General features: G+C 40.9%; 1 long non-coding RNA gene across 1 annotated transcript in view; it reads right to left on the reverse strand.

Annotated features, from left to right (window-relative positions):
* Positions 1-223: 223 nt before the first annotated feature.
* LOC108400740 (uncharacterized) overlaps positions 224-18,658 on the reverse strand; it is a 55,837-nt gene continuing 37,402 nt past the window's right edge. The window contains exon 2 of the long non-coding RNA XR_012121516.1: positions 224-467. This is a non-coding gene — a long non-coding RNA (uncharacterized lncRNA). The remainder of the gene's footprint in view (positions 468-18,658) is intronic.

Here is an 18,658-nt window from a genome sequence, read left to right on the forward strand (position 1 = left end):
AGATTACCAGCAGAGTTTCTGGAATAGTTCATGTTACAATGCCTAAGGAACAGATTTATAAATCAAACAACTGTAGCAACTCACTACAACTTAACTCTCTTGATGATAGATAAATAGAGATACAGATACATAGATGACACAGTGTAGCTCCAGGGGAAGTGTGTTCTTTGCCAGGCGTGAGTCCCTATGAGTCTGAAGAAACTGAAATAGGTCAAGGGAAAAGGTAGGTTGGAAAAAAAGGCTTTTATTTCTTGCAGTCGCTAGCCAGGCCCAACTCAGTCCAACTCTTCTGGCCACAGCTCCCGCTCTGTCCGATCCCTCCAGCCAGGGCGTGTGAGCCTCAGGCCGCAGCTCCATCCATCTCCTCTGGCCATGGAGGGCACTCTCCTTCCCCCAGTGCCCTGCAGCCACTGCTCCTCACTGCTGGCCCCTTCTGGGAGAAACTCCATGGGCCGGTCCTCGGTGACCTGCAAATGCCGGACCAATTACATATCAGGAATAGGGGAGGGAGGAGAGTGGTCATTTTCTCTCCACCCCTTGACCCAGATCAACAGGAGGCTCTGCAGTGGTAAACACCTACTGATATGTAAATGAACTAAGACTAGCTGGGAGATTCTAGAAATTCTGCCATTTGCTCCACATATAAATATAGATACTTCCTACTCTAAGGCTCTGGAGAGTCAACAAAATCAGGCAACTTCTAGAGGAAAGTTAACACTTGAAGAAGGAAACACAAGGAACATAGGTGTAAGTTTTCTGTTGTTTTTCTCTGATTTTAGCCTAAGGGAAGAAAGTCGTATTCCTCAGATGTGACTAAAACTGTGATAAGCCAGTCTTTCTGACTTGAGGAAGAAAAAGATGTCAGGACAATCACATCTATTGAAGAGTGAAGGGGAAGAAGAAATCCAGAGAGAAGGTGCCCAATATTCTGGGTATAAATTGTTTCCAACACTTTGGCTAAACCTTGAATCCTGTAAGCATGAGGCAGATTGAATCAAGTTCAGCTATATGGGAAAACAAGTGCCATGTAAGCTGCCTTTCAAGAGTCAGAGTTTATAATTTGAATCCTAATTACCTGCTTTAAAAAAAAAATCAACATTCTTCAGAGTAATATAACAGGATCCAGAGTCTCCACATAACATTCGAAATGTTAGTTGTCGCGTGCCCTGTCCTCGCCGGCAAGAACAGCATGCAACAACAGCAGGATTCTTCTGCAGAAAGGTTTATTCTTCAGCTCTTTGTGAAACAAATGAGTTGGGCAGGACCCAGAGGGGAAGGAGAGGCTTGCTTATATAGTTCTCATGCTCTGACCTGGTTGGTGCGGCTCCATATGCCTTATTAGCATAACCATTTGGTGGGTCTCATTGGTCCTTATGCCAAGGCGCAATTAGCATGTAGTTTAGTGGTGTGGGATGATTTGTCATTAGGAAGTTCGGGGCCTTCCGGCTGCCCTGCATGGGGCGCTATTTTCTGAGCACGGCTGCCAACATCTCCCCCTTTTTGTCTAACAGAAGCTCAAGGCGGAACTTGCCAGCAGAGGCGGAGACAGAGGCCTGACCTCCATCATACTTCCTGATGCCCCCTTTTTGGAGAGGGGTTCTGGGCATCTACCCCTATGCAGTCAGGCATGCCTCTCAGAGGGGTCCAAGACCTCTTGCAGTGCTTTGCCTCGCATCCTCTGGCTGGCGTTGGGACCGCTTGGTACAAAGGGTTTGGACCCTTTTTCTCAACCCTCTTGCACCATGAGCTTCTTAAAGAAAGCTGTGATTAAGCATTGAGGTACTCGGGCCTGGTGCAGTGCCACATGGGCTCAGGGTGCAAGAGCTACCTCAAGCTAAAGCCGAGCTTCCTTCTTAAGCATGTTGAGCCACACTTGGGGAGAGGCGCCAACGTCTATTGCCATTAGGGCTTGAGCAAGGATCACCTTGTCCTGCTTATGTTGGTTGCGGAGTCTGCATAACAACCAGAGTAAGAGCATGAGACCTCCAAGCAGGAACACGCCCATCCCAGCCATGCCCGCCCACTCCTTGACGTGGGAGAGAGCTCTGAGGAACCAGGAAGAGAGTCCTTCCGCTACGGAGATATCTAGACGGGTGGAGTTGATGTGGATAATTTCTCGCCGCAGCTCTTCTAGTGTCCCATCGAAGTCTTGGGACCAGTTTCCTGAAAGATACTGGGACAGGTCTCGTGACAGATTAGCTGCCCGTGTAAAATTTTTATATTGAATGCTAGTGATGCAGAGGGCACGATATTTCCGCTCACATCCCAATTGGGCCATTTGCCAGAGCACCTCCATTTGTTCCTCCACGAGATCTATGCGTTGATTGAGGATCATTATTCCTCCTTTCAGTTTGCCATCAAGTGTGGACTGTTGGTCCAGGGCAGAAGCTACTGAGGCTGCAAGGTTATTGAGCTCTGTAGCCGATTTGATGGAGGTGTCTAAAGCTATACCAGCGGCGGTGGCTGCGACTGCGGTCGCGGAGATCAGGAGCACTATGGCGGCTGTAACACCGAAATCGCGCCTTTCTCGAAACAGAGTCATGGTGTTAGGGGCGTCTACGGGAACAGGGACCCAACGGGGGATGCGGACTACCAAAGCATTGGTAAAGTTACGCGCATCCCAACACTGAGACAGAAAGCAGGTTTCATTGGAGCAGGAGTCAAAGCTACTATTGGATAAGATAAACAGAAATGGGGGGTATACGCATACTGGAGAAGGTGGAAAAAGGGAATTAGGTGACTCTGGACCTGATTTTGCTGAACACGTGTAGTTCTCGTTGTTATGGGTCATGATCATGTTCCAGTGTGCGCGCATGTGGTTATTCTCGCACCAAAAGGTGATATTTTTTACACCGATTCCCCCACCCTGGAGGGCGGAAAAGGGGGAGAGGTTGGTACACGAGCCATTGACTCCACACAGCATCCATTTATGGAAGGGGTTCATGCTCAGCTGCTGACGAAACTCGCCTTCGAACACCTTTACTGGCCACCAAGCCTCATTGGCTGGCCGTCCCTCCATATCTGGGGAGATGGTAAACTCCTGCCTCTCAGTTGCCCACGTTACTACAGTTGACTGACAGTCAGTCCAGGGCCACAGCTCTCCCTCATAGTCGCCCACACAATGGGAGGCATATTTGGGTTGACGAGGCCTGTCGGTGGAATTGTTCCTGGGAGAGTGTACAAATGTGCCATTGATCCAGAGAACCATCTGGTGGATAGTCATGTTCTTATAGGACGGGCTCCCTTCCTTATTAGGCCCTTCAAATTTAGCTGACATAACGGGGAGGCTACTGGCCTCTAGAATTATGTCACTGAACCATCCGTATTTCCTCCGTTTCAGGGAGATACAGCCAGCTAGATTCTGAGTGGTGAAGCATAATGACCCATTAGTTACGAAGGATCGGTTTTCTCCCAGGGGAGCTACTAGGGTGTCTTTAACTAAGTAGGGCAAGTTCATACTAGTATTGGTAGTGAAAAAGCGCGGAAAAATGGCTGCATTGAAACGGACAGGCATAGGCTTAGGAAAGGCAGACAGGATTCCCCATCTCAATACTCCCTGAGTCGGGGTCTCCAGTGTCAGGAGCAGGGTCAGGAGGTACAGCGAAGTCATCTCCTTTGTTTAGGACTTTCCTCGTTAGGCGCTCCGGGATCCAGAAGGGATTTTCTTCACCCTGGGAGAAAACACACAGAGCTCCCCTGGATCTGATTATGATTGGATCCGGGCCCTTCCATTGGTTAGATAACACGTCCTTCCATTTTACTAGTTCTTGTGGGTCTTTTGGCCACTGATTATGGCGATCCGCTGCTGTATGGCCTTGAGCATCCAGATTCAAAAAATTTATAGTGAAAAGTGCTAGGGCTATGGCAGTTTTTGGTGTGGGGGGTATATCTTCAATTCCCCCTTTTTGTTTAAGTAAATAGGATTTGAGCGTGCGGTTCGCGCGTTCCACAATCCCTTGACCCTGTGGGTTGTAGGGAAGGCCAGTGATATGTTTTATCCCCATGTGATGACAAAATTGAGCAAATTTTGTAGAGGTATAGGCTGGGCCATTGTCTGTTTTCAGAATCTGTGGTAACTCCCATGCGCTCCAAGCTTCAAGGCAGTGCTGGATGACATGGGAAGCTTTCTCTCCTGACAATGGGGAGGCAAAGATGACTCCTGAACAAGTATCCACGGATACATGTACATATTTCAGTTTCCCAAAAGACGAAATATGCGTCACATCCATTTGCCAAACTTGTAAAGGCCTAATACCTCTGGGGTTGATCCCAACATGAGGTGTGGGAAGGAAGCTGCAGCAATGTTGGCAGCTAAGGACAATGTTCCTAGCTTCGGCCCTGGTTATGCTAAACCACTTGCGCAGTGTTTCGGCAGTGACATGAAATTGTGTATGGAATTTTGAAGCTGTGGTGATAGGGTCTAGCAGGGGAAAAGCTATATTTCTGGTTGCGAGGTCTGCTAGGTGTTTGCCTTGGGTCATAGGCCCGGGAAGGCCTGAATGTGCTCTGATATGAGTTATATACAAAGGAGATTGCCTATGAAGTAGTGCTGATTGTATCTGTTTGAACAAAGTGGCTACTGGGCTGGACGCTTTGATTAGCCCGGCCACTTCTAGAGATTTGACTGCATTAACTACATAACAGGAGTCAGACACAATATTTAAAGGTTCAGGAAAGATTTGTAGGACCTCTAAGACTATGCGACATTCCACTATTTGTGGAGTGTCAGGCGTGTAGCCTTTTGTCACAACTTTGCTATCATGGACATAGGCACCTGTGCCTGTCTTAGACCCGTCCGTGTAAACTGTTTTTCCATGAGGCAGCGGGGTTAGGCTAGTGACCCGAGGAAATACTAGGAGATGATTTTTGGCGAAGTTGATGAGGGGATGTTTAGGGAAATGATTATCAAAGGTTCCTGAGAAACTGTAAGCAAGTATGGCCCAATCATCGTTCATAGCACATAATACTTGCATCTGTTCTACGCTGTAAGGGGTTATAATTTTAGCTGGAGCCTCTCCGAAATGTGTCATGGAGGTTTTTACTCCTCTCAAAGCAAGTTTGGCCACGGCTGCTGGATAGTACTCTATTGTCCTAGCCTGAGAGGCTTGGGGATGAATCCAGATCAGTGGGCCGTGCTGCCATAAGACTGCTGTTGGCAGCTCTGGGGTGGGAAGGACACACAAGTCAAAGGGTTCATTCGATTGCACTCTATTTAATTGTGCTGTCATCAAAGCCTGTTCTACTTTGCGAATGGCTTGTAATGCCTCAGGTGTGAGGGAGCGCGGTGACGTTAGTTGTGGGTCTCCTTCTAGGGTTTTAAATAGTGGAGTCAATTCAGTGGTGGGTATCTTTAAGTATGGGCGCAACCAATTAATATCCCCTAGGAGTTTTTGGAAGTCATTCAAATTTCGCAATTGATTATGTTTTATCTCAAGCTTTTGGGGGCAAATTACATCTGTGTAAATGGTTGCTCCTAGGAATTTGCTAACAGTAGATTTTTGGACCTTCTCGCTTGCTATATTCAGTCTCCAATTTTCTAGGGATCTAGTGAGATCTATATATGCTTCTTCTATTTCCGCTGGTTGTGGGGAGCAAAGAAGGATGTCATCCATGTAATGGATGATCTTTAGCGTGGGATAGGTCTTACGAATTGGGTCTAGCGCTCGCTGAACGTACAGTTGACATATGGTGGGGCTATTTGCCATTCCTTGAGGGAGGACCTTCCACTGAAATCTGGCATCGGGTTGTTCATGGTTAATAGCTGGCAAAGTAAAAGCAAATCTTTCCCTGTCCTTGGAGCTTAGAGGTATAGAAAAGAAACAATCTTTAATATCTATTATGAGCACTTTCCATTCTTTGGGTAAGGCAGAGAGGAGTGGCAGTCCCCGTTGTACGGGTCCAAGCATTCTCATTTGAGCATTTACTGCTCTCAGATCATGAAGCAACCTCCATGATCCTGACTTTTTCCTGATTACAAATATGGGTGTGTTCCATGGGGACACAGAGGGTTCTAGGTGTCCCACTTGGAGCTGCTCTTGCACTAAGCAATGAGCTGCTTCTAATTTTTCAGAGGATAGGGGCCACTGAGGAACCCATACGGCCTCCTCTGTGAGCCAAGGTATGGGCATGGCATCTTCAATGGCCCCTATGAAAAACCCAGGCCGTGACGGTCATTCTTTACTTTGGGCAGGATGGGCTCTATGTGTCCCTGTTGGTGTTTCCCCAGCCCCTTGCCAGGGATGTATCCCATGTCCATCATCATGCCTTGGGCGGGGGTGGAGTATTCATTAATGAGTTTGAGGCCTAAGTCTCTCATGACATCCCTCCCCCATAAATTGACCGGTAGAGGGAGTACATAAGGGGTGACTGTACCCTCTTGTCCTTCAGGGGCTCGCCATTTCAATGGTTTGGCACTAATTGAAGGGCTTGACTCATATCCTAAACCTTGTAATGAATGTGAGGATTGGGTCACAGGCCACTTGGAGGGCCACCAGGTTGCAGAGATAATACTTTTATCTGCTCCAGTGTCTAGGATTCCCTCAAAGCTCTTTCCCTCTATTTGAAGAGTTAATTTTGGTCTGTCTGCTAAATCTAATACTATGAAGGCTGAATCCCAGTCAGAGGAGCCGAAGCCCCTTTCTCCCCTCTCCGTGTTGGTAGCAGGATAATTGGCGTGGAGACTAGGTAAAACTAAGAGCTGGGCTATGCGGTCTCCCGGGGATATAGGATAGATTCCTCTGGGAGCCGAACACATGATTTTTACCTGTCCTTCATAATCTTGATCTATGACTCCGGGATGAACTACCAGGCCTTTCAATGCAGCAGAAGAGTGCCCTAGGAGTAACCCAATGGTATTTGGTGGTAGGGGGCCTTTAAAGTCTGAAGGGATAGGCTGAACTCCCATCTGTGGAGTCAACACTATTCTGGTGGTAGCACGGATGTCCAATCCCGCGGAACCTGAAGTGGCTCTCCTTGGGGGGCCTGGTTGTTCCCGAATGACACTTGCGTGCTGGTTGCCCCATATATTTGCGGGCCCTGGTGAGGGGGGCCCCTCTGGGCATTTTTTGGCAACTCTAAGGGTTTCCCTTCTATATCTTTAATAGACCGGCACTCATTAGCCCAATGCCTGCCTTTCTTACACTTAGGGCACAACTCAGGGGTCTTTTGGGTTGTTTGTTCTGAAGCTGGGCTCCTACACTCTCTCTTTATATGTCCTAATTTCCCGCATTGAAAGCATTTGATACTTCTGTTAGTGATCCTGGCTTGTTTGTGGCTCTGTAATATGGCCGCGGCTAGGCCCGCATTGGTGAGTGGCCCTCCTATTTCTCTACAGGCTTTCAACCAGGCATGTATCCCTTTTTGTTTCCAGGGTGTTATCGCCTGTCTGCATTCCTTGGTACATTGTTCAAATACTAATTGCTCCACTAGGGGCATTGCTTGTTCCTGATCTCCAAATATTCTGCCTGCGGCCTCCATCATACGAGCGACAAAGTCAGAAAATGGCTCGCTCAGCCCCTGAATAATTTTTGTCAAATTGCCTGATACTTCTCCTTTGTTGGTGAGGGCTTTCCATGCCTTGGCGGCGCACGTGTTTATTTGTGCGTATACCTGTAAGGGGAAGGCGGTCTGGTCGGCTATCCACTGTCCTTGGCCCGTCAGCATATCATATGACCATGCAGGCTGTCCTTCGGCCGCGTTTGCGCGTGCCTGGGTCATGCTGATATCATGCCACAATGCCTTCCATTCTATGTATTGCCCCATACTAGAAAGGCATGCCTTAGTTACATATTGCCAGTCTGCGGGTGTCATGGCTGTCTCTGTTAATCTCTCAACTTGTGCTATGGTATAGTTAGCACTGACTCCATAAGCCCGAACGGATTCTGCTAACTCCTTAACTTGTTTATGGCTCAGGGGCTGGTGAGAGCGTACGCCATTATCCTCAAATACAGGAAACATTTGTCTAATTGCCTGAAGAGTATCTGGGTGGCAAAAGGAGAGTGCGCCACTCACGTAAGGTGGCGGGGCAAAGGGCGTCGGGGGACACCCTGCTTTCATTTTTTCCTTGGTCCGCTTTTCAACTTTGCTGGTTCCCTTACTTCTACACTCTGCGGTTTTATTTTCTTCCCCTTCCTCTGCGGACGTTAACTCCTCCTCAGATTCCCTATTGGAGAGTTGGAGGTCCCTCAACTCTTTCCAGGGGTATTTACTATTTTCTCCGAGGCGATTGTCACTCGCTTCTCGGGGCTCTTTCGCTTTTGCCCTAGGCGGGCTTTCTCCCTCACTCTGAGGTTTCTTTACCTTAGTTTTTGTGGCCTTTTTTCGGCCGCGCGCGCTCTCTGTTTCCCTTTCCGTTTCTGACATGCTCTCTTGGATATCTGTCAATGCTCTCTGACCTTCTTTTATTACCTTTTCACATCTCTCATCTTGCAGACAAGCTCTAATCAGTTTCCAGAGGGGCCTGGTGCCTCCCCTCAGGCTACCCTCCTCCTCCTCTCTATCAAGATCTTTCCCCAGTTTGTCCCAGCTCGGGATTGAGAGGGACCCTGAACAAATGAACCAGGGGGCCACACGGTCTATCTCCTTCACAAAAGATCCTAAGACTTTGCTGGAGACCTTCAAGTTTCGCTCTTTGAGAGCTGTCTGCAGCGCCGTGACTAATGACGGTGCATTCCCCATGGTGCCTCCTTATTTACAGAGAACCATCAACCATCATCCTAAAAAGCAGGGGCCTCTTGGAACTTACCCCTCCGGGCTTTCTTCTGACCTGCAGTTCTGAATCCTCTCCAGATGTCTGAAGGGTCCTCCCTGTGCCGGTGATGTTCTGGTTCCCGGGATTCGGCACCACTTGTTGCGTGCCCTGTCCTCGCCGGCAAGAACAGCATGCAACAACAGCAGGATTCTTCTGCAGAAAGCTTTATTCTTCAGCTCTTTGTGAAACAAATGAGTTGGGCAGGACCCAGAGGGGAAGGAGAGGCTTGCTTATATAGTTCTCATGCTCTGACCTGGTTGGTGCGGCTCCATATGCCTTATTAGCATAACCATTTGGTGGGTCTCATTGGTCCTTATGCCAAGGCGCAATTAGCATGTAGTTTAGTGGTGTGGGATGATTTGTCATTAGGAAGTTCGGGGCCTTCCGGCTGCCCTGCATGGGGCGCTATTTTCTGAGCGCGGCTGCCAACAGTTAGTGTTTGATGCAGAATTACTTGATATATGAACAACCAGGAAAATGCCACACATTCTTAAGATATAAGACAATCAATAGAGACAACCCCAAGTTGATACAGATTTTGAAATCATCTGACAAGGACTCTATAGAACCCATTAAAACTATTCTCAACCAGATTTAAAAAAATACACTCATAAATGAAGACAAAAAATCTTGACTGAGAAATAAGAAGTATAATAAAAATATCAAATGGAAACTCTAGAATGAAAAATTATAACCAACTCAAATTTATAATGAAAACACACAGTTTGATCTGCTTCACAGGAAAGAAACTAATAAGTAAATGACAGCATCATAAAACCAAACAATCTAAAGTTACATAACTACTTCAATACTTGAACATTCTGACACCAAAGTCTGTGTCCAGCATTTCAAATTTGTGATTTATTTAATAGAGCCATACAGTGAAGTTAATATTAACAAATATTCAGGAATTGAACTTGTATCAAGTTAAAGTATATGCCAAAGTTTTAACAGAGATTTTCTTTGATTGTTAAAATTAAATGTGGTTTTCATTTTCCTCATTTTGGTTATCTGTATTTATTTTTCTTTTTCTAGTTGAAAGAAACCAGCATGTCACCCCAAAATATGCCTATTCGACATAAAAATCATTTTGAGCTAAGGCAATTAAGAAGCAGCGAACCCATAAAAAGCCCACCTCCTCTGCCCTTTTCTGACTAAAGGCAGGATATAAATTCTCTAACTGGAGACAGACTCTTTTTGGCCCAGAGATGGCACCAGAGGAAGCTGCCAGCAAATCTTATTCTACTATTTTCCTCTCCTATATTTACCTTCTCATAGTTTGCTGTCCTTGGATGCTTAAAATGAAATCGTTTTCCTCTGTCATATCATTTCTCTACAAACGGATTGTTCTTTGTTGAAGATGCTATAAAAGCTGGAATTCTAAGCCACTGTTTAAATTACTTTTAGGTTAGGCTTCTCTTGTGTGATGTGTGCTGCATGCAGTCATGGTTTTTCTTGTTAATTTGTCTTTTTGTATGAATCCCAGATGAAAACCAAAGATGGAAAAAAGTAGAATTTTGCCTCCCCATGTAGTAATGAGCATATATTGCACATGCAATATAACATTTTTATTTACCTGAGGTAGCTGCAGAAGAGAACTGGAAATGATGCTTACTTCTGTAAATTTATTTTCCAACTTAAAAAAATTATAAAGTTTCAAAGTTGATAAATTAGATTGAATTACTCTTTTGGCTTTATTTGTGTCCCATCATTGTAAGTTTAGCTATTGGAATCTTTTAAAATACTTTTTTTTAGATAAAATTTCCGTTTTTAACTTGATTCAGTAGAAAGAACTTGCTGGTTTTATTTTGTTTTCCATTACTGGCCATGACATTCGGATCTGTTTGTCATACAAATGCAAAAAAATTCACCCAGAATTACCTTAGTTAAAGTGCAGTTTTAATTAATTCAATGGCACAAACCACCTCTTGCCCGAATCACCTTACCCTACCAGGAGGTGCTTATACAGCAATATAAACAGTTTTGCAAAGCAAGATCATAAAGTAATTTGCTAGAAGCAAAGCCTGGGCTGGGAGGATGGGAACAATCTTTCCTAGGGGCTGTATAAGATAACAAGGATCAAAATGTACTCCCTTATGCCTGGCTGCATTTCTTCTTTCTCAAAGTCTTAGTATCTAAGGTTTAGGCATCTCATTACAATGCTTATATATGTTTCTCCAATCACCTCTCTTTTGATACATCTCATTACCTCACTTCATTTATGTATCTAAGCATATCCCCATAAATTATGTACATCTCATCATAGCTTGACCTTGACACCTCTGCACCTTATTCGACTGACAATACGGAGCTCCAGTTGATAACTCCTTTCCATCTTGTACATTATTAGAACATTTAAAGGCATAACTTCATTTGAGATTTGCCTTCATTTTATAGTTTTGCCTTTTCAAATTTAAGAATGAAGAGCCTGTTTATTTTCACTTGAATATTTTGTCTAAATTTGAGTGAGCTACTGTCATGTGATTTCATTAGATGGTATACCAGTAAGATTAGCTGAGTCATTCTCTCATGCATTTAATAAAATGTATTGATTGCCCTCTTAATAAAATGAATAGGAAAGATCCAGGCTGATGTTAGTCCATAAAATGATTAAGATAATAAAATATGTGACTTAACCACAAGACACCTTCCAGTTGTTGAAGGGTGGGGGATATATAGATGCATAAATGGAGAACTACAGGGCAATGAAGACAACACACTAATGGAGGTTTTCCATAGCCTTTGTCATCCTGTAAACACCAGCACACTATGTTTACAACCAGCTTCTCAACATACTAAATGCATCCCTCCTTTAGCTACAAAATTAGAACACTCTAGACTGTAACTTTAAATTTAATTTAAAGGGATAAATTATGATATTTAAAAAGGGAAGTAAATTAGTTCTTCATCTTCCTTTATTCCAATAATGTGTCCTTAAAAATTAAAATATGTATCTATTATATCAATAGTTTCTTTATTTCTCATTAAAACTCAAATTATTAACATTACATAAATATTCCCGAAGGCATCCTTTGAGAGATTATCCTCCTTCTGGAAAATATTTCATAGAACTCAGATTTTGAAGTGGTTCATGATTGAATTCACATATAAGCTACTGAATGGAAGTTTTATTGAAATGTACTTGATGGCCCTCCCCTTAATCTCTGATCTGAGAAGGCACTATTTCTACAATACATCTCCAGCTCAGTCCCAGGAAATTTGTGTTAGTGTGCACTGAAAGTCAGTAGGAGAAATTCCTACTTAATCAAGGCATCAATATAATACTGGTGTTCCCACTTGGAAAGCACAGGACATTCAAGGATATTCAGATTCTTGGGGTTCCATGAATATTGTCAACCCCTTTCATGTTCCATTTCTCTAAGTTCCTCAGTAACTGTATCAGAAAAGGTGAATGAAATTTCTGGCCTTTTTCCAGTTCCTAGCTTTGCATCTACCATAACCCTATTTACTTCTGCCCCAGTATGGCTTTCTCTGACCTTTGGTTTTAAACTATCAGAACAGATTTTCCCAAACAGTGGTAAAGTATATTTAGAACAGTAATGATCCAGGCACTCACTTCCTAAAATCTCTGTATCTGTTTTTGCAAGTTATTTGTTTTGGTTAAGATAAATTAGCTTGTATGGTACCAAGTGCTATTGAAAATCAAGACTAACTTTGAGACATCAGATCCTACTTAGGGTGGTGCTTTGAACCCCCAATATTACATTTGGATCACCATATCCTGAACTAGCTCATTCAGAGCCAGCCATACATGTAATTCTTGCCAAAGAATTGAGACCGCTTTCTTCAAGAAATTCAGTAATTCAGATTTGTGACATATACATTAAAAGCTAAATCAAAGGTTGGATTGCTTGCTTCACATTTAATATTGGGATAACAAAGGCAGACCCACACAACAAGATTCTTCAGTCAGAAAACTTTATGACCATATAACCATATCTACAAGTGACTATTGATGATCTACGACTGGCAGTAAGATGACTGCTGTGTGTCATAACAACTGAGCAAGATCCAGGGACATGCAGAGGTAAACCCATGGAGTTAAGAGCAAATAAAGTTCTTCGACTGACTGCCAGGCTGGCAATAATACCATCTTGGCAGGGCAGAGGGCTGTGCCCCAGAATTTAAACATAGTATACAGTGACTACTGATGGCCCTATATCAGACCTGTGAGTTTCAACTTTCTGAAGATATGGACTTTGTCTGGTTCAATGCTAACACACAGTTCCTAGAACCCTATCTGATCTAGATATTAGTGATATTTCTTGGATGATAGTACACAAACACCTGTGATACACACTCCTAGGGCAAAGACATCCCAGAAGATTGACATGTGCTACATTTACTCACAACCGTGAATACCCCAGGACAAAGTAAATATTCATTTCATTAGAATCAACTTCTTACAACTCTACCATATGCTTAAGTAGACAAATGTTTTCACTGCAGTGGAACAATTACTGTTACTGGCCTCTCATCTGTTCCTGAAAAGGTGTTCCTATTTATTGAAGAATGTTCCTTCTCTACCAACCCAGGCACTAAAAACACAACCAATCTTCTCAGATTGTATTTGATTTGGAAGAAAACACTGGGAACTTTAGACGTCTAAAAAAACCACTGGACACCCACAGATCAATGGCCAGAGGGAATGTTTTTCAGCTAATTACCAGAACACATAAACAACTAAGGACTATTACAGCTTAGTTTGACAGATATACCTGCTGTGATGTTTGTCCCCATGGACTTCCTTTTCTATGCCTTCCACAGTGAATAGAACTTTCCATCTACTTGATCAAGGCTGAAATGGAGTTAAAGAAAAAAAAAACCCTGCCTGAAATACTCTATCCACAATGTCTCATTTCTCAGCCATTAGGATTACTCTTCATTAGTTTTCCAGACCTTTTAACCCTCAGTCAGTCTCTCAGAAGGGGAATCAGAACAAACTCAGTGTCACTGGACTCTGACTTCACCCTCCATCCATAAACCCAGCATTCAGTCTCTTCAACAGTGACTGAGGAGACTGAGAATATCCGTGAAGTGTTTTGAGATTCATACTGAGGTTAGAGCCAGTTCTCGTGCTTTCTTCAGTGGGAAAAGACTAAGCCTGGACAAGGTTTCCACTTCGAAACATTCCTAAATACATGAAGATCTCAGGACTGAGGAGGTAAAAGAAATAAGTGTTATCAACATCTTTCCTAGCTCTTTAAACATAGTTGACAAACCCAAGCATCATGGTTCATGGAGAAGGGCATTTGAAATTCTTGGATAATCTGAATCTGCCCTTGTATTTGTCTGGCGTATTTAGTCAACATTCTGGCTTTGCATTCCAGATCCTTACATTTGTGTAAGGCACTTTTTCTATTCTTGCAATTCCACTGTTTTTTTTTCATATTAATATTATGTGTCCATTCTCTGCCCAGCTTCCCTCTTGATATTATAACTTATTGCCAACAGCACCTTGTACCTCTAGGTAGGGCATACCTTCTATATTGGCTTCATTTATAGATACTGGGCTTCCCATATTCAATTTACCTTACTTCAGACTCTCCAAGCAGAGAACAGAGAATGAAGAAGTTGTGGCTGTGATGTCAAAACCACTGGGTAGTCAGGAGGCATTTTCAACTGTGTGTTGACTTTTTCCTTTGATTATACAGAAACCTAAAGATCATAGGCTCAATCCAGGTTTTGCTGGATAAGGAATATCATCTCAAGGCTCTTTCCTTTTCTCCAGGCGCTGCCTTCCATACAATAGGTTTCTCCTTTCCTCCACTACGGCCTTTCTCTACTGCTAACCTGTAAGAGCATACAGCATTTTCCCCACAAGTTAAGTGGCCCTCAATCTGCTCAGAGGCCTTCAGTCTTGAGCCTGTTCTCAGGGTGCCCCTGGTCTTTTCTCCGGTATGTCAAATTCTGTTTGCTGAGTCATGCCAGTTTATTGTCAAATCACCAGATGATAAAGCCAAACATAATGATGATTCATAGCATGCTTAAGGTTTAAGTTCTAGACAACATTAATAAAGTCTGTAAAAAAAAAAATTAAGAAAGGAAGTACTTATAGAGCATATGCTATTATTCAAATGTAAAAGATAAGTTGAGAAAAATTTATATAACACAAGTATTTTACTATAAATATACTAAAATAATGTAAATATACTAAGAAAAATTATCATTGTATTACTGAATATTAAACTAACAATAAAAAGTAAAATACTATTGTATTCTAAAAATATTCTCCTAAGTGCAGAAAACTGCTTAAATTACCACAAAATACAGACCTTTTTAAAAATATGTATTAAATCTTCTATGTTAATACTGTACGGTATTTTCACAAATTGTATCAAACTTTCCACTGATAGATCATTTCTTGTAACTCACTAGTTGCTATTCAGTTAAATTACTCCCCAAAGACTTTTAAGAAAGTTGGATTTGATAATAAATAAAGGGAGCCATAATAATTTCAGATGGAACATTTTCCCTAGTCTTATTATAGTTCTAATTGATAATATATTTCTTATATAATTTCTATTCAAACTTATACTGAGAAAGGAATTGCAATTATAAGTCAATATCCTGTTGATGGCCTAAATAAGATTGTTACATACACTTTCTTATTAATATTCATGCTAAAAAATAACATCTTTGACTTAAAAATTCTAATTAATATATGCATTACTACTTTATGCATCCTTTACCCTAATTTCTACACTATTATCAAAATGTTTTTTATAATGTATCTCTATATTACAATTAACCTTATATACTAGAAAAGAAGGAGTCAATAGGCCTTAAAAATTATATTACCTAAGGCTAGCATAATTTAAAGTATGAAATCCTTTTTTATTTTTTATCATTTAAACTTTAGGAGGGCTAAACAATTGTTAAGTGAAAAACTGCTTATACAGCATTAGGAGAGGAAAAATTCTTCTGAGATATTTTGTTTATTCTTCATTTCATAAAGTATCATTGTCATTACGCTTGATAGACTTGAGGCAAGTAGTACTTTTAAAGGGCACCTTTTAATGTTTCTTAAACATAAAATAATTTTTAGTAGGAATTACTTGTTTTAAAAATAAAGGACATTCATATATGAGTTACAGAGAAACTTACTAAAATATTCCAATTTATTCATTTTTAGTTAGAAATGTTTAATTTTCTAAGTGTCAATGGTGAGAAGTCATTATCTTAGTCATCATAATACATTTATTTGCTTAATCAGTGTAAGATAAAACTTCAACATCACTCTCCTCGTGCCCTTGAAAAAAGGCCTGGTGTCTTTAAAGCAATATTTCAGAAGTAATTAGTCTGCTTTTTGACAAGATACATACACATTTATTCTGAATAAAAACTTCAAATGCGATTTTTAAAATAAGTTATTTAGAATTCTTATTGTGCTTTCTATATCTGGCAACCTTAATTACATACAAGAGGTAAAAGAGGAGGTAATTTTATTGTCCAGGCACAATTTTAATCAAGGACAGTGCCTATGTTATTTTTTATTACTTTTAATATTAGATCTGCTATTGTATTCTCACTATCTGACTGGGTATCTTTCCATATTGTCCAAATTGAACTTCAATATTTAATCATTAAAATCAATCATTTAGTAATTAAAATTAATTATTAATTTGAACACTTATACATGCCAATATACATAGATTGATAATATAGAATAGCATTTTAGGGCATTTCAGAGTTTCTGAAAAGGCTCATCATTAAATACATTATATTGTGCCATGTAAGAATCTGAAAAAAATAAATGTTTAATGGAATTTTCTAGAAACAGCATAGTACATTAAATCAGCTATTAAAAAATACTTGTAAAGAATCTTTTGTGGAGATTAGAAGAAATTATTGGTGCTGAGAATACATTTGTTAAAAACAGACGACACCCCATCTTTCTTTAAGTATAAAGACAAACTTAAAATGAGACACTTTTTATTCATACTTGGAGTCATGATTAAACATACAGTTGGCTGAAACAGTTTAACAATCAAAATGGTACTTGTACCACAAAAGGCACTGATCTGTTATTCCTTAGGAAAATGGAATATATGTATATTCCATGTGTGTGTGTGTGTGTATATGTATATACAAAGAGAGAAAGAGAACTATATATGATATATACCAAGTACATAGCATATAGATAGATGATGAGTGGTGAGAGACAAGGAGAGACAGGGATAAAGACAGAGAGAGAAATGAGAAAGACAGGAGCAGAGACAAAGACAGAGGAGAGAGATTCTGAATGAAAGTAGCCACTGTAAGTCAGATTTGGACGAGCCATTCTCACTTACAGATCTAATGAACAAGCAGAAGGATCCAAATGTTTTTTCATATTATTTCGAACCTAGTGGTAGAACTGGAATAACACATAGGACTAGATCCAGCCCCGCATTTCTGAAAGGAGATACCAGGCCGCCAAAGACCAAAGGGCCCTGGCTGACCGACCGAAGGGATTGCAGGTGGAAAAACTGACACAGCAAGGACTTGCAGTCTCACACAAACCAGACGCAGGGTCTTCTTTTCTCCCTTCTTTTTAATATGGATCAGTGATTTGAAAATTCTTAACTTACATTTTTCTATGCAGAATTTAATTAATATTAATTAGCATCTAGCTTGTACACAGTGGCTCACAAAGCACCACTAAATAAATCCCATCCTCCACTGCTCCTCCACAAAGTCTAAAATTCCCTGGTGATTGGATTCTCTTGCCTTTTGTTTTCCCATAGTGTTTCTACTTGTTGAGTTATTTTATTGTTTTTATTTTGATAATGATTTCAAATGTGAAGAAAATTTACAAAATTAATACCAGTATCAGATTCACTAATTGTTAGTGATTTGCACCAATTGTATCTAGCAATCTATCTGCATCTATATGTACATGTATCTACATAAACTATTTAGAAAATTTTATATTGCAGTATATGTTCTTCATATATATTTGCAGTCATCAATAAAATTGATAAACCTTTAACTAGACTAAGAAAAAAAGAGAGAAGACACAAACTACCAGTGTTAGAAATGAAAAAGAAATATATATCACCACAGATCTTACAGATAATTAATGAAAAATAAGGAAATAATATGAAAAACTTAAACAGAGAAATACAACATAGATGAAATAAAACAATTCTTAGAAAATCCCAAGGTATGGAAATTCATCCATAAAGAAATAGATAGGCTGAATGTTCATATAATACAAAGGAAATTTAATTTGTAGTTCAAAACCTTCTAGAAAAAAATAAATAAAGGTTTGTAGCCCCAAGGAGTTTCACCAGAAAATTCTATAAAATCTGTAAGAAATAACATCAAGGCCAAACAATCTCTACCAGAAAGTAGAACAGGAGTGAATACTTTACAATTCATTTTATGAGATCAGGGTTATCCTGGCATCAAAATCCCACAAAAACAGCATAAGAAAAGAGACCAAGAGATAAAATTCCTTAAGAATATAGATTCAAATAATTCTTGACACAATACTAGTCCATCAAATCCAGGAACAAAGACGGAATAATATATCACAACCAAGTGCAATTTATCTTGGAAATACAAGATTGGTTCAATATTTGAACATTACTTAGTGCAATCCACCAAATTTAAAGAACAAAAGGAAAAAAGAGCATGTGATCATGTCAACTGAAATAAGAAAGGCATTTGACAAAATTCAATAACCTTTTATAAATACTAAAATTTCAGCTCATTGGAAATAAAAGGGAACTTCCTTAGCCTGATAAGTGGCATCCAAATACACTATTTACAAAGATATGGATGAAACTTGAGGACAGAATCACAGGCAGACAAATGGTGTATGAGCTCAATTATATGTGGAATCTAAAAAAGCTAAACTCATAGAAACAGAATAGATAGGTGGCTGCAAGGGGCTTGGGG

This window comes from Manis javanica, chromosome 10, assembly GCF_040802235.1.
Source record: "Manis javanica isolate MJ-LG chromosome 10, MJ_LKY, whole genome shotgun sequence".
NCBI classification, from domain to species: domain Eukaryota; kingdom Metazoa; phylum Chordata; class Mammalia; order Pholidota; family Manidae; genus Manis; species Manis javanica.